Here is a 15,045-nt window from a genome sequence, read left to right on the forward strand (position 1 = left end):
AATAACTGGAATAGAAGAAAATGCAAGCAGGAACAATAGGATGCAACAGAACTGAGGTTAGCACTCAAAATCCTCGCAGCCTCAATTGCTGTCTTGTTCCATATCCATCCCCTGCCAGACCATCATCCCTTCTGGCCTGCACCCCTCCTCCAGAAGCTTCCTGTCTGGTCCTCCTGTCTACCTGCCTTTTAATAACCCATTCTCTATAGAACAGCCAGAGTCATTTTCTTAAAGTGAAAATCTGATCTGTAGTTCCCCCCAACTTAAAACCTGCAGAGGCCTCCAGTTGCACTAGATAAAAACCCAATCTCATCCTAACCTCAAGGCCCTGCCTGTTCTGGCCTTTGTCCCTTTTCCTTTGGCTCACTTTGCTGATAGTTCCTAGGGCACTCTTTCCTGCCTCAGGGCCTTTGCACTTGCTTGTCCCTAGCTGAGATAACTCTTCCCTAAGCTCCTCACATGGTCGACCCTGCTCCTCAGAGTCTCCAGGAGTGGGGGCCAGGAATCTGCATTTTAAATATGTATTTTACATGATTCTCATGCACACTCATGTTTGAGAATCCCCATTCTAAAGCACTGGCTTTTGATGAGCATTCAAGGGGCAGGGAGTGCAAGAACAAACGTCTGACAGATACCTTGAGTACAGCAATGCTCTCTCAGCCCCTTGCGAGGCCACGTGGATCCTCTGGACCAAGATATTCCTCAAGAGAGACCTAGGTGTGTTGGCTCACAGAAGGATGGGACTTTAGTACCCCAAAGTACCTCCACCCAAAGCTATTATGGCCAGAATTTTAGCTAGGAAAATTCTGCAGTGGTGACTATTATTTATTCATCTATTAGTAAATTAAACATGAAGTATTTACAACAAATTCATTTAAAGTGGGTTTGGAGACTGAGCCAGGAAGAGTTCTGAAGCAAGTACATTCAGACACCTGCCTCAGACGTTTACTACCTGAGAACTAGCTCACTCTGGAGCCCCCAGGGAGGACAAAGCCTTGGAAGGTACTGGAAAAATGATACAAATGCGCTCTGAGCTTACACTTAGGGCAAGCTCCTGTGCCAGGCATGGTATGTAGTGGTGTCAGGGGGACACCACAAGAAGATGTACCCAGGTCTTCCCAGCCCAGCCCTCCCACGAGGGCTTGCGGCCCCTTGGAGGAGCTTACCTTGGTGCAAAGTGGTTTAGGGTAGTTTTGTTTTTTATTGTTTTCAAGGAATTCACCTAGTCCTACCTGGTGGGCACAAAGAGAAGTCAGAACTTTACAAGCAGGGTGTGGCAGGAAAAGCAATGGAGTCATTACTTTTTTGTTGGCCTCTCCTCTCTGTGCTCCCTTTTGGGAAGCCCCTTCCTCACTCCCTGTGGTTCTAGGGGGCTGCTAGTCAAGGTGGTCCTGTCTCCCCCTGGACCTCCTTGCCAGACTCTGAGGGGCAGGCTCTCTTCCACTGGGCTTGCTAACCTGGCCCAAGATGAGCCTTGTGCTGTCCAGTTCCATCAGGCCCACCCAGCAGAGAATGCCTGGGCAGTGAAGAGAAAGAGAGAGTCCTAATGACATCATACAAGCCTCTAGATCCAGACAGACCTGAAGCTGGATCCACTCCTAGTCTTCCCACCATAGGTGCTAATCAATCCCCTTATTGTTTCAATGAGTTTGAGCTCAGTCTCTTCTCTTGCAAAAGAAAGAGGACTGACTCACACACAGGCCTTTGTTTCTTTCGTTATTGTTCCAAGTCTCCGAATAAAAGATGTGCTCTTGGCAGAAAATTGTCTTTGTTATGTAATAGTGAAGGCCAGTCTCGGAATGTAGATGGGCCATGTTACAATCCTACAGGGTGGGCGCTTCTATGAACACCAGGCCAGGCACAACCCTCCCATTCATAGCTCTCGGAAGCTGTTCTGTGGAGGAGTGTCACGGCTCTTACGCCCAAATGCTCTGCCCTCATACACTGTGAATCTACACTGATGCCTCCGACTCTAACCTAACACCACAGAACTCATTCCAGCCTTCCTCCTTTCCATACTTATAACTCCCTTCCCAACAGTGAGAAACCCAGCTCCCACCGTCCTCCACATACTTACTTGCTTAAACCTGTGATGCATAGAAAATAGTTTCAGAATTGCTAATCCATACAACTACAAAAAGCAAGTGTACTAACTAGGGTTCAATATTTGTTTATAATTAGTTATCATTAGTCTGAGGGGATATAGTCAGAACACAGTGTGCAAAAGTTACCCCTTCCCCACTTCAGTATGTTTACGTTATTCATCTGAAATAACATTGTTTGTTGTTTCTGCTTACGTTCAAAATTAAGGGACTCTGATCAACAATAAAAAATTGTTGATTTTAATTTTTGAGTATGTGAAACATGAATACAGTTCTAAGAGTCAAACCACACATGATGGTACACTCGGGAAAGTCTAACTCCTGCCCCCCGTCCCTTCCACTCTGTTCTTATGCTCCCATCCCCTCCAGCCATCCCTACTCTGAAGGTAACCAATCCCATTTCCTGGTTTATCCTTCCTGAGTTTCTCTCTTCAAAAATAAGTAGATACATCTGTGGGTTTTTATTTCTTCTTTTTTTCACACTATAGACACTCTTTAGCAGTTTTCTTTGTTCACTTAGTAATATGTATCCTGGACATCACTTCTTAACAGTTCATAGAGATAGTTGATCTTTTTTTTTTTTTTTTTGCGGTGTGTGGACCTCTCACTGTTGTGGCCTCTCCCGTGGTGGAGCACAGGCTCCGGACGTGCAGGCTCAGCGGCCATGGCTCACGGGCCCAGCCGCTCCGCGGCATGTGGGATCTTCCCAGACCGGGGCACGAACCCGTGTCCCCTACATCAGCAGGCGGACTCTCAACCACTGCGCCACCAGGGAAGCCCTAGTTGATCTTTTTTACAGCTGCATAATATTCCACTGTGTACATGTATTATGGTTTACTCAACCACTCTCCTATGTGTGGGCATTTAGGTTGCTTCCAATATTTTGCAATTACAAATAGTGCTTCAGTGAATAATCTTATGCATAAGGATTTTTGTGTTGTTGGAAATGTTTCTTGAGAGTAAATCCCTAGAAGTTGCATTGCCGAGTCAAATGTTAAACATATATGTAATTTGCTTAGATATTGTTCAATTTCCCTTTCTATGAGTTCTAGTAATTTGCATACCTTCCAGCAAAATATGAATGTGTCTATTTCCCATAGCCTTGCCAACAGAATGCTGTGTCAAACTTTAAATTTTTTGCTAATCTGACAAGGAAGAAATGTTATCTCAGTGCAGTTTTAAAAAAATTTTGTTTAGTAAAAAAACTTTGGTGTATAATTCCATGAGCTTTAACATATGTATAGACTGTTTAACCACAGTCAAGATATAGAACATTTTCATGACTGCCCCAAATTCCCTCATGCTGCCCCTTTTTAGTCAAATGCTCTCCCCACCCACAAATTCTAGCCATCACAACTCTGTTCTCCATCCCTATAGTTGTGACTTGTCCTCATATCATAAATATGTCTTGTCATAAATAGAGTCACAGAGCACATAACCTTTTGAGACCTACTTTCACTCTGCATGTCTTTGAGATTCATCCATGTCATTCTGTGCACCAATAGTTTGTTTCTTTTTACTGTCCAGTAGCATCCTATTGTATGGATGCACCACAGTTTACTTATCTATTTACTCATTGAAAGATCTGGATTGTTTTTGCTGATTTTGAATAAAACTTCTATAAATATCCATGTACAGTATTTTAGGTAAATACTTAGAAGTGGAATAGCTGAGTCATATGGTATATATATACGTTTAACTTTACAAAAAACTGAAACCATAAAACTCCTAGAAGAAACATAGGTGTTAAGCTCCTTGACACTGGTCTTGATGATGATTTTTTGGATTTGACACCAAAAGCAAAAGCAACAAAAGCAAACATAAATGAGAGAATACAAGTAAAAAGCTTCTGCACAGCAAAGGAAACGCTCAACAAAATGAAAAGGCCACCTACTGAATGGGAGAAAATATTTGTAAATCATATATCTGATAAGGGGTTAATATTCAAAATATATAAAGAACTCATACAACTCAATAGCAAAAAAACAAACAATGTGATTAAAAAATGGGCAGAGGAACTGAATAGACATTTTTCCAAAGAAGACATACAGATAGCCGCAGGTACATGAAAAGGTGCTCAACATCACTAACCATCAGGGAAATGTAAATTAAAACCACTGTGACGTACCACCTCACACCTGTGAGAATGACTATTATCAAAAAGACAAGCAATGACAAGTGCTGGTGAAGATGTGGAGAAAAGGAAACCCTGGTGCACTGCTGGTGGGAACGTAAATTTGTACAGTCACTATGGAAAACAATACGGAGATTCCTCAAAAAAATTAAAATGTTTTCTTCTAGTACTTGTGTGGTCTCATATTTAATATTTCAATCTCAAACCCATTTGTGTATGGTATGAGACATAAATTTCATTTAATTTCTTTCCAAATGGCTATCCAGTTTTCCCAGTACCATTTATTTAAAAGTTCATCTTTGCCCCCATGATTTTATTTATTAAATTTCTATATGCATTTGGGTCTATATATGAATTTTCTATCCTATCCCATAAATTTGTCTGTTCATGTGCCAGTAGAATATTTTAAAAATTACAGTTTTAATAGAATGTCTTTAGGTCCAGTTGGGCTGTTGTAGATTTCTCTTTTGGTGGTTCCCTTACTATTGTTCATTTTTATTTTTCTATAGGAACTTTAACATTAACTTTTTAGCTCCATAAAGAACCTTGTTGGTATTTCTGGTAATAAAGATAGGCATATTCTTGCCTCATTCCTGATCTTCGTGGAAATGTCCTTAGTGTTTCCCAGTGAAATAAAATACATTATGTTAAGAAAGTACCCATCAATTTCTACTTTCATAAGTGTTTTTTTTTTTAAACAAGAATAGATGTAAAATTTTGATAAAGACTTTTTTGGGGATCAATGGATATAAAAATTATATGATTTTTCTCCTAAGGTCTATTAATATGGTATATTGCATTATTCGATTTCCAAATGTTGAACCAATCTTGCATTCTTGGAATAAATCCTACTTGGTCATGGTGGTTTGTTTTTTTTTTTGCGGTACGCGGGCCTCTCACTGCTGTGGCCTCTCCCGTTGCGGAGCACAGGCTCCGGACACGCAGGCTCAGAGGCCATGGCTCACGGGCCCAGACACTTCGCGGCATGTGGGATCCTCCCGGACTGGGGCACGAACCCGTGTCCCCTGCATCGACAGGCGGACTCTCAACCACTGTGCCACCGGGGAAGCCCTGTATTATTTTTTAACATGGTGTTGGATACTGTTTGCTAATATTTTATTTAGTATTTTTGCATCAATACTCACAATTGATAATAGTTTTGTGATTTTCTTTTCTTTTTTTTTGATTATCTTTTAAAAATCAACTTCATTTGATTTAGGTATCAATGTTGTATTCATTGCATAAAAATAACTTGGAAATTTTCTTTCATTTGCTATATTTTACAATAATCTATGTAGCATTGGGACTACCAGGTTTTCTTTGCGGTACGTGGGCCTCTCACTGTTGTGGTCTCTCCCGTTGCGGAGCACAGGCTCTGGACGCGCAGGCTCAGCGGCCATGGCTCACGGACCCAGCCGCTCCACGGCACGTAGGAACCTCCCGGACCGAGGCACGAACCCGTGTCCCCTGCATCAGCAGGCGGACTCTCAACCACTGCGCCACCAGGGAAGCCCAGGGACTACCACGTTTTGAAGGTTCAATAGAATTCCCCTGTGAAGCCATATGGAGTTGGTGTTTTTCTTAGTGAAATGATGTTCTGTTTCTTCTACAGAAATTGGTGCATTTAATATTTCTGTCTCTAAAGGAATCAAATTTGGTAAACTCTGGGTTTTTTTTAAAAGGAAATTCACCATTTTGTCCATGTTTTTAAACGTAATTGCTCAAAGGTCTACCAAATAAACGCTTATGATTTTAAAATTTTCTTCTGTTGGGGCTTCCTTGGTGGCCCAGTGCTTAAGAATCCGCCTGCCAATGCAGGGGACACAGGTCCGAGCCCTGGTCCAGGAAGATCCAACATGCTGCATAGCAACTAAGCCCAGGCGCCACAACTACTGAGCCTGCACTCTAGAGCCCTGAGCCACCACTCCTGAGCCCGCGTGCCACAACTACTGAAGCCCACGTGCCTACAGCCTGTGCTCCGCCACTAGAGAAGCCACCACAATGAAAAGCCCGCACACGGCAACAAAGAGTAAGCCCCGCTCACCGCAACTAGAGAAAGCCTGCACGCAGCAACGAAGACCCAAAGCAGCCAGAAATAAATTAAATAAATAAATTTATATAAAAAATTTTTTTCTTCTGTTTAAATTACTATTTCCCCGTATCATTTCTTATTTTGGATATTTGCGTTTTCTCCCTTTTTTCTTGATTAAGCTAGTGAGTGGCTTATCTATTTTGCTAACTTTTCCCACCCCAAAAGTCAGGACATTGACTTATTTAGATACGTTATTTTCCTCTTCTCTACTCATTAGTTTCTGCTTTTATCTTACCTTTATTATTTCCGTCCTTGACTTCATTGTTGTTGTTGTTTATCCTGAAATTCTTTTCTGACTCGAGATTGAAAAATAATTTACTAGCATTCTTCCATTTTTATTGATATATGTGGTTAGTGATATGAATTTTCCTATCATCACTGCATTATATATTTTTTCCATTGATTCTTTTTTTTTTAATTAATTAATTTATTTATTTATTTTTGGCTGCATTGGGTCTTTGCTGCCGCACATGGGCTTTCTCTAGTTGCGGCGAGCAGGGGCTACTCTTCGTTGCAGTGCGCAGGCTTCTCATTGTGGTGGCTTCTCTTGTTGTGGAGCACAGGCTCTAGGCGTGTGGGCTTCAGTAGTTGTGGCACACGGGCTCAGTAGTTGTGGCTCACCGGCTGTAGAGCGCAGGCTCAGTAGCTGTGGTGCAGGGGCTTAGTTGCTCCGTGGCATGTGGGATCTTCCTGGACCAGGGCTCGAACCCGTGTCTCCTGCATTGCCAGGCGGAATCTCAACCACTGTGCCACCAGGGAAGCCCTCCATTGATTCTTATATATAGGTTCATTATCATAGATTAACATAGATATTCTTGTTTTTCTTTTGTCTTGTAGAATCCTAAGTTTCTCCCTCCTGTTCCTTTTCCCCATACAATCTCCTCTCCCTTCATTTTTACCCTTTTCTCCCCCAAAGCACTGCCTTTCCAAAGGCTGCTCATGCACACTTTTTAGTCCCTTCCCTTTAATCAGTTCTTTAATTTACCAAGACTCTTTTTCCTTTTCTTTTTAAATTTGAGATAATTCACATACCATAAAATTCATTCTTTAAAAGTGTACAATTCAGTGGTTTTTAAAAGTATATTCACAAGGTTATGCAGTCATTAGCACATCTAATTTGAAAACATTTTCATCACTCCTCAAAAAACCCCATACCCATTAGCAGTCATTCCCCATCCCTGTTTCCAGCCCCTAGCAACTACTAACCTACTTTCTGTCTCCATGGTTTTGCCTATTCTGGACATTTCATATAAATGGAATCATACAATATGTGGCCTTTTGTATTTTGCTTCTTTTACTTAGGATAATGTTTTCAAAGTTGTAGAATGTATCAATACTTCATTCCTTTTTATGGCTGAATAAGAGTCCATTGTATGACTATACCGCATTTTGTTTATCCATTCATCTGTTGATTGTCATTTGGGTGATTTCCACTTTTTAGCTACTATGAATAATGTTGCTATGATTATTCATGTATAACTTTTTGTGTGGACATATGTTTTCAGTTTTCTTGAGTATATACCAAGGAGTAAAATTGATGAGTCATATGGTAACTCCACATTTAACTTTTTGAGGGACAGACAAATGATATCCAAAGTTGCTGCTCCATTTTACATTTCCACCAGCAATGTCTTAGGTTCTCATTTCTCTATATCCTTGCTAATACTTGTTATTATCTAACTTTTAAAAAAATTATACCTATCCTCATGGGTATGAAGTGGTATTTCACTGTGGTTTTGATTTGCATTTTCTAGATTTTCTCTTTCTGGTGTTGCTTTTAACCGAATCCCTTTCAGAGCCCCTACTCCTAATCCTTATCCTACAACACACAGACACATAAAGAAGTAAAAAGTAACCCCCGCGCCTGGCCATCCCCTTAATGCTCTCCCCATATTAACCACTTGTTATACCTTCAACAACTTATTATATATCGTTTCATATCTTGTCCCTGCATTTAAACACACTCAGATTTATTTTAGTTTACTTTCATTTATTTTACAGAAATGATGTTATAATATACATATTTGGTAACTTGCTTCTTTTTTTTGACATTCTATTTTTTAAAAGTCTATTAGCATGGTTTTTGTAAGTGGAATACTGGCATCTTCTATATGAATAAGTACATCTGGATTCCTTCTAAAAATTTCTTATGGCTATTTTATGGGAAAAGGACTTTAACCTAGTGATTTTGTTAAATCTAAATTGTAAGGTTTAATATTTATACACACAAGGATGTACCTATTCTCTAGCCGAAATACCATTTATATTTGGAGAATGTATTATTTCTAAGGGATTCTTGGAACTTAAGAGATGTTGATTACCTTAGCTATCAAACACTCATATTTCATACTGCCACCCCCCAAAAAAAAGAAAGGAAGAAAATAAAATTTCAGTGTATTTTTCTAGGTATTGCCATCTGACTGTGACTATGTCTGCTGGAAGGCTTAGTGTGGGGAGGCAACTCTGGAGTTGGACAGAACTTGCCCTGCCTGAATCCTGTCTAAGCCACTTGCTAGCCGTGTGGCCCTGAAAGTTATTTAGTCTTTCAGTATCCCTCAGTTTGCTCATCTGTAAAATGGGGATAACAAATCACAATAAAAATATCTGGGTTAGGTTTCCTTATTTTTGAAGTGGGTTCATTATATCTACCTTGCAGAGCTGTTATGAAAATTAAATGAGATAATTCATGTGAAATACCATATTGCTTAGTTCGTAGCGGGCACCTAATAAATGGTGGTATTAATTATTGTTTATATTATTAGTATCATCATCTTTCACCTTTATGACTTTGGTGAGGAGGCTTGTTCTATTCATTCTATTCATTATGCAAACATATATTATGGACTAAAAAAAAAGTAACAGAGATCTAAAAACCATAGAAATAACTTAATAAATGAGAAGAACACTAGGTGATCACCGGGATGGGAGGGTGTCAGATAAAGCAGTGGAAAAAATCATAAAGGAAAAGACTGATATTTGTCTAAAAAAATTAAATTTCTATCTGCAAAAAGGGCAAGTGTTAAGAAGTTATGAGTTAAAATATGGTAATCAAATGTTTACTATATAACTAGCTGCTACAAATCAACAAGAAAAGCTATCAGACTCTGTACTAGTACAGTAATGCTGTTTTTATAAGCCCTCAAACTCGGTGGTTGAAAACTCTCTCACAGGTCTGGGACTGGGGAGAATGTAGGCAGGTTGGCTGGGCTTGGTTGCAGACTGCAGGTTGGGTTCAGGTCTGTTTCACGACTCTCAATTTTGAGCCCAGCCTAAAGGGGTAGCTGCTACTTTGGGTATGTTCCTCTCTTAGCAATAGCAGGAGGCAAGTAGGCGAGGGGAAAGATATACTGTTTCTTGAAGCCTCATCCTAGAATTGGGACAGTATCACTTCTCTCTACATTCCAATGGCTAAAGAAAATCACATGACCAAACCCAACATCAATGGGATGGGAAAATATATTGTGCTCTCAATAATGAGTGGTACTGGAAGGTCATATGGCAAAGAATATGGATGAACAATTTTAAAATAAGGAGGGCATGAAGAATTGTGAACAATGACTCAACATACCACAGACTGCTAGGAAAGATATAGGTGAAGTAGGATTGACCAAGTGAGAAAATACAAGATATCAGTTTACATACAAAAAGTTAAACGTCAAAAAATCAAGTTAAAATCATGAGAAACCAATTTTAATCTATGAAATTAGCAAAAGTTAAAAATAGTTATTCTACTCAATGTTAGGATGAGGTAAAACAAGCAATAATTAAAAGATTTTCATTTTTGCAGTAATAGTGCAAAGAAGCAATGTCATCTTTAAAGGTACTTAAAAGCTTTGTTATTAATTTTCTGAATACAGTTTGAATTTTTGAGATAACTCATCAAAAAAGTAAAATTTTCCCTAAATTTCAATTTCCATGCTTATTATATCTAACACACACACGCACACACACACACACACACACAACCATTTTGGATCTCCTTTAATTTTGCAGGAATCTTTTGCCTTGTTAAAATACTTCTAACATTTTTCTCTATTGTTCATCTCCTAGTAAGAATGATTTTCAAATGTTTTAAAGCTTTGGTACCCTCTTGGAAAGCTAGAGCACAGTGGGAAAACCACGCAGCAATTAAAGAATTGTAGAGCATGAGAAAAATTTGTCAGCAGAGTTACTGTTATTACTCGTAGGATGATAATTACTTGCAAAATTATTTGCAGGGATTACTTTGTAAATTGCTAAGAAAAAAATTTTCTCATGATAACATCGGAAGTAAAAGTGGGTAAGTAAAGTCTGCTGCCTGAGTGTGTAAGTTGTGGGCTAAATATGATCCAGTTCTCGCATATTTAGTAATCTTCAAATGTCCCAAAACTTGCAGCACTTTTAATTCACTCTTCTCTCCTTTTCCCACATACTTAGTTTTCAAAACCTGCCAAAGTTCCCTTCTCTCTATAATCCCCCCTTTTCTTTCCATCTACACCACCCCACCCTCATCCAGGCCCTCAACAACTTCAAAAGCACATACTGCAACTGCAGATAGGTTGATACGTTCAATCCAGCCTTTTTCTTCTCCCTGCGTCCTGCTTCTATCTTCCTAAGCCATGCCGCAACACTAGTTCAATAGTCAAATGTGGCTCACTATTTACCACCATATCAAATTTTACTTCCTTGGCCTTTTTCTGTATCTACCTCCAATAGGTAGGACTAGCTACAGAATTTTAGGGGCTCAGTGTAAAACGCAAATGTGGCACCTCTTGGTCAAAAACTTAAGAATTTCAAAATGGCAACAGCAGAGCATTAAACCAAATGCAGGGCCCTTCTGAGCACAGGGCCCTGTGTAACTGCGTGGGTTCCATGGCCATGAAGTTGGCTCTGCCAATAGGCACCTGCCACCCTAAGGAGGCCACTGTTCATGCTGTCCAGGTTTTGAGTCTTCTCACATGTTGTTCCCTCACTCTTCCACCAACACTCAGCTCCTTCCCACATTAAGCCTTAGCCTTTTCCCAGATGCATCCAAGTAGGGGCAACAAGTTGAGGACTGATCTTTATACATCTCTCTGATCCTTCCCCTCCTATGGTTTACAGTAGTCCTAACCATCTACACACGTTAATTTAGTCCCTAATTATATACTTCTCTGTGCTTTTTCTGTGTCATTCATTCATTCACTCATTCACCATCTATCATGGGCCAACTACTTGCCTTGACTGTGCTAGGCACTGGGTATGCTAAGTCCTAAAACAGTGGAGACCTTGTTTGACTTGTTCACTACTCCTTCCCTAGAGCCTCACACAGTGACTGGCTCACAGCAGACACTGAATAAATATTTGTTAAATAACTGTTGAATAGGTTTTCTCTCCACCATATGGTGAGTTCCTGGAGACCAAGAACTGTTTTCATTTGCTCTGTGACTATTGATTTAGAACCTAATATGTGCCATATATTGTTCCAGACATGAAAACACTGTTCTAGACCACTGCCTTTACTTCTATATTCCCTAGCACATTATCTCTAGCACATTATTATAACAAGAGCTAACATTTACTGAGTGTTTTATATGTGCCAGGCATTAGTCTAAGTCTTATCTATTATCTCACTTAATTCCCCCAATGATTCTATGAAATAGGTCCCATTATTATCCCCATTTTATAGATGAGGAAACTGAGGCTTAAAGAGATTGAGTAACTGGCCCAAAGTCAAATAGCTGCTGGGGTTTGAACCCAGGTGACCAGACAATAGCCCTATTTTTGACTACAGGGCTAGGCTGCCTCCAATGAGTATGTTTTGATTGACTGACTTGACTGAACTAGAGAGATCAAGGAAGAGCAGTGCTGGTGGCACAACACAAATCCATAAATAACCATCAAAGTGGTTGGGCCTCATAAAAATGACAAATTGTTATGCAATTTCCTGACCAACTCTAGATATAACAGGTGCATAGTTTTTCAAGCTTACGATGTGGTAAACAGGACATAAACTATGGTATCATTTATTTCACTGAAATCACCCAGCCATAAAATGCTAAATAAAGGAGATAGCCCACTAGGCCACCCATGGAAGCCTGGAGGAAGAGAACAAACTCTAAGTTCCTACATGTTGGTAACTCTTTACTAGACTGAAGGTAAGCAATAAACTTTTTAGGCTGAAAGTACATTTGCTGGACTCAGTAAAGCCTGTTGACACCAACAAGCTTACCAAGGCATTAGCAGGCAAAAAAGGAAAAGGGTGGAAAACAAGAAAATAGGAGGGAGGAAAATGGAAAAGGTGAGTCTAATGGAATGTAGAGTGTGGGAGCCACCAAGAGCTGCCTTGGCTGCTCTGCTGCTGTGGTTGGTGCCCCAGCAGGAGACAGAACAGTCAAGATGAACATTAAATTTAGCCAAAGGCACATGGAGGGGCTTTTAGTCCTATGGGGCTCAGTGAAATGGAGATAGCAAGTCACTATTTGTAGTACTTTGATTTGGGTTCCACATCAAGTATCAATAAATGGACTAGCATACAGCAAACAGACTAGAAGTAAGCACAAGGCCCAGGTTGATGCTGTGTGTTGGGTTTGGTAATGGGGGATTTATGCCGCTCCCATAAATGTGGGACAAGATGCAGGGGGTGAAAGCGGCTATTAACACTGATTAACTCAAAAGTTGACCACCAGCACACACAGCCATTGTTTCCACCAGCACTCGTTAGTGACGGGCTTTGTCTGGCTGGCTTCACAAGAGACAAATGCCATTACAGGAGACCAAATAACCTTATTTAGGCAGTCGACAGATAATAGAGACGCTCCAGGTATTAGCCTGACTGCATTAGTTTGATTTGTTACTACTGTTCACCTTGTCCTAGGCATTAATGGAGACAAAGGCTTGGAATTACTAGCAGCAGAGTTAAGCTGTGGATTAGAGAGAGCCTGCGTGTTTTGAGGGAAAGATAATTTTATCTGGGGTTTTCATTTCCATTTTCATCTTGCTTGATATTTCCTCAAAGCTGAAGTCCAGTTTTTCCCTTGAATATCATCATATTCTCTCCAATTTACTAGCAATTTTAATTGTTAAAAAGAGTTACTGACCCATTATTTCCTTTAACAAGATCAGCCTTTTATCTTTTACGTTTTTGGAAATGATTTTAGGGGAAATACTCTAGTGATCTTGTATATTATCTTACTTCTTGAATATTCTTACATATTATGAACTCACTTCACAATATTTAATAATATTGTTATTAGTATCTGAAAATATAAAAGGATATGCATATTACATTCGTAGTTACTTCTTTAATATTACAAATTCTATATTTAATTTTTTCTGACTTCTAAATGTTACTTGTTCCTGTTATAGATGCATAATTTCTATTATTAATGATTTCAATTATAAATACATAACTGGTTATAAACACTATTTCATTTATATACAAAATTGGATTTTAGAATCATATAAATCAGTTATATTAAGCTGTCAGTGGAAAATAATGAGATAATGATATTCTAGAGTTACTACGTTTCTTTCCTCACCAGACTTTTTATAGATATGGTAAGTTTGTATAATTAAAAAATAGTTTAGGGACTTCCTGGCAGTCCAGTGATTAAGACTCCACACTTCCACTGCAAGGGGTGCATGTTCGACCCCTGGTGGGGCAACTGAGATTCCGCATGCCGTGCAGTGTGGCCAAAAAAAAAAAAAGTTTAAATGCACTTCTAGTTGTTGATCAATGTTTGTGATGCTGTTTCATTTTTTTCTAAAGTCTATAATTTTATACAGAATCCTCATACTTCTCAGATTTGGGGGTTAGGTTTAATTTTAGATAAATTCTAGATAACCTATGATTTTTACTCTTTGAAAAATCTCAATTTGTGAAAAGTACTAGTTCAAAAATACTTAAATATTAACATTGTGAAATAGTTAGTTATACACAGGACTTGCTAAGCCAAGCAAACATTAAAATGGAGACAGAGCCATATGTCCGAAACTGCAAGATGATGGAAAGACGCACAGAATGTCAAGTGTGATGACATTTAAAAAAATAACAACAGCAAAAACAAATATATACACGTGTGTATATACATGTATAGATATACACATGCTTTTATACACAGAAAGATCTACAAAAATGTTTAATGATGGTTATCTGTGAAGGATGAGATTTGAGGGAGGTTTTACTCTACTTCTGTAGTGCTTGAATTGTTTACAGTATGTAAACATGACCTTTGGGATTAAAATAAATGGCTATTTGAAAAAGCTAACCCATCACACGACCCTTTCCCCTCCAACCCACTTCTGGTGACTTCTAGTCCTCCACCTTAATATGATTTCATAGGAACCTATGAAGAGCAAAGAAAGCTCTTGGTGGATAAATTGTGACTAATATAGTTCATAAATAGTGCTTTGAATTTTATAATACTACTGAAAGCAGCTCTTTATGTTAGAAAAAGTGGCCCCACAGGGTGACAGCAGAGACTTCTTGGAAAACATTTAATGCTTCTTGTCTTCCAGTTACTTCCCTGCTGCCCTTCTCTTCCTCCTCTCTCTCCATCTCAGAAATAGTGAAACAGGTTAAGCACAGCTTACTGCTGACCAGTTGTTGGGACACAGAGCTCTCTACCCCAGATTGTTCTCAGTAAATGATTTTTAAAAAGCTCTAAAATCTGAGTCATGCTACTTTTCCTCAGCAATAAGATACAAACTCCTCTAGTCTTTCCCATGCAATTAAAAAATGAAAGAAAAGAAAAAAT

The sequence above is a fragment of the Mesoplodon densirostris genome, chromosome 10 (genome assembly GCF_025265405.1).
Source record: "Mesoplodon densirostris isolate mMesDen1 chromosome 10, mMesDen1 primary haplotype, whole genome shotgun sequence".
Lineage (NCBI taxonomy): Eukaryota > Metazoa > Chordata > Mammalia > Artiodactyla > Ziphiidae > Mesoplodon > Mesoplodon densirostris.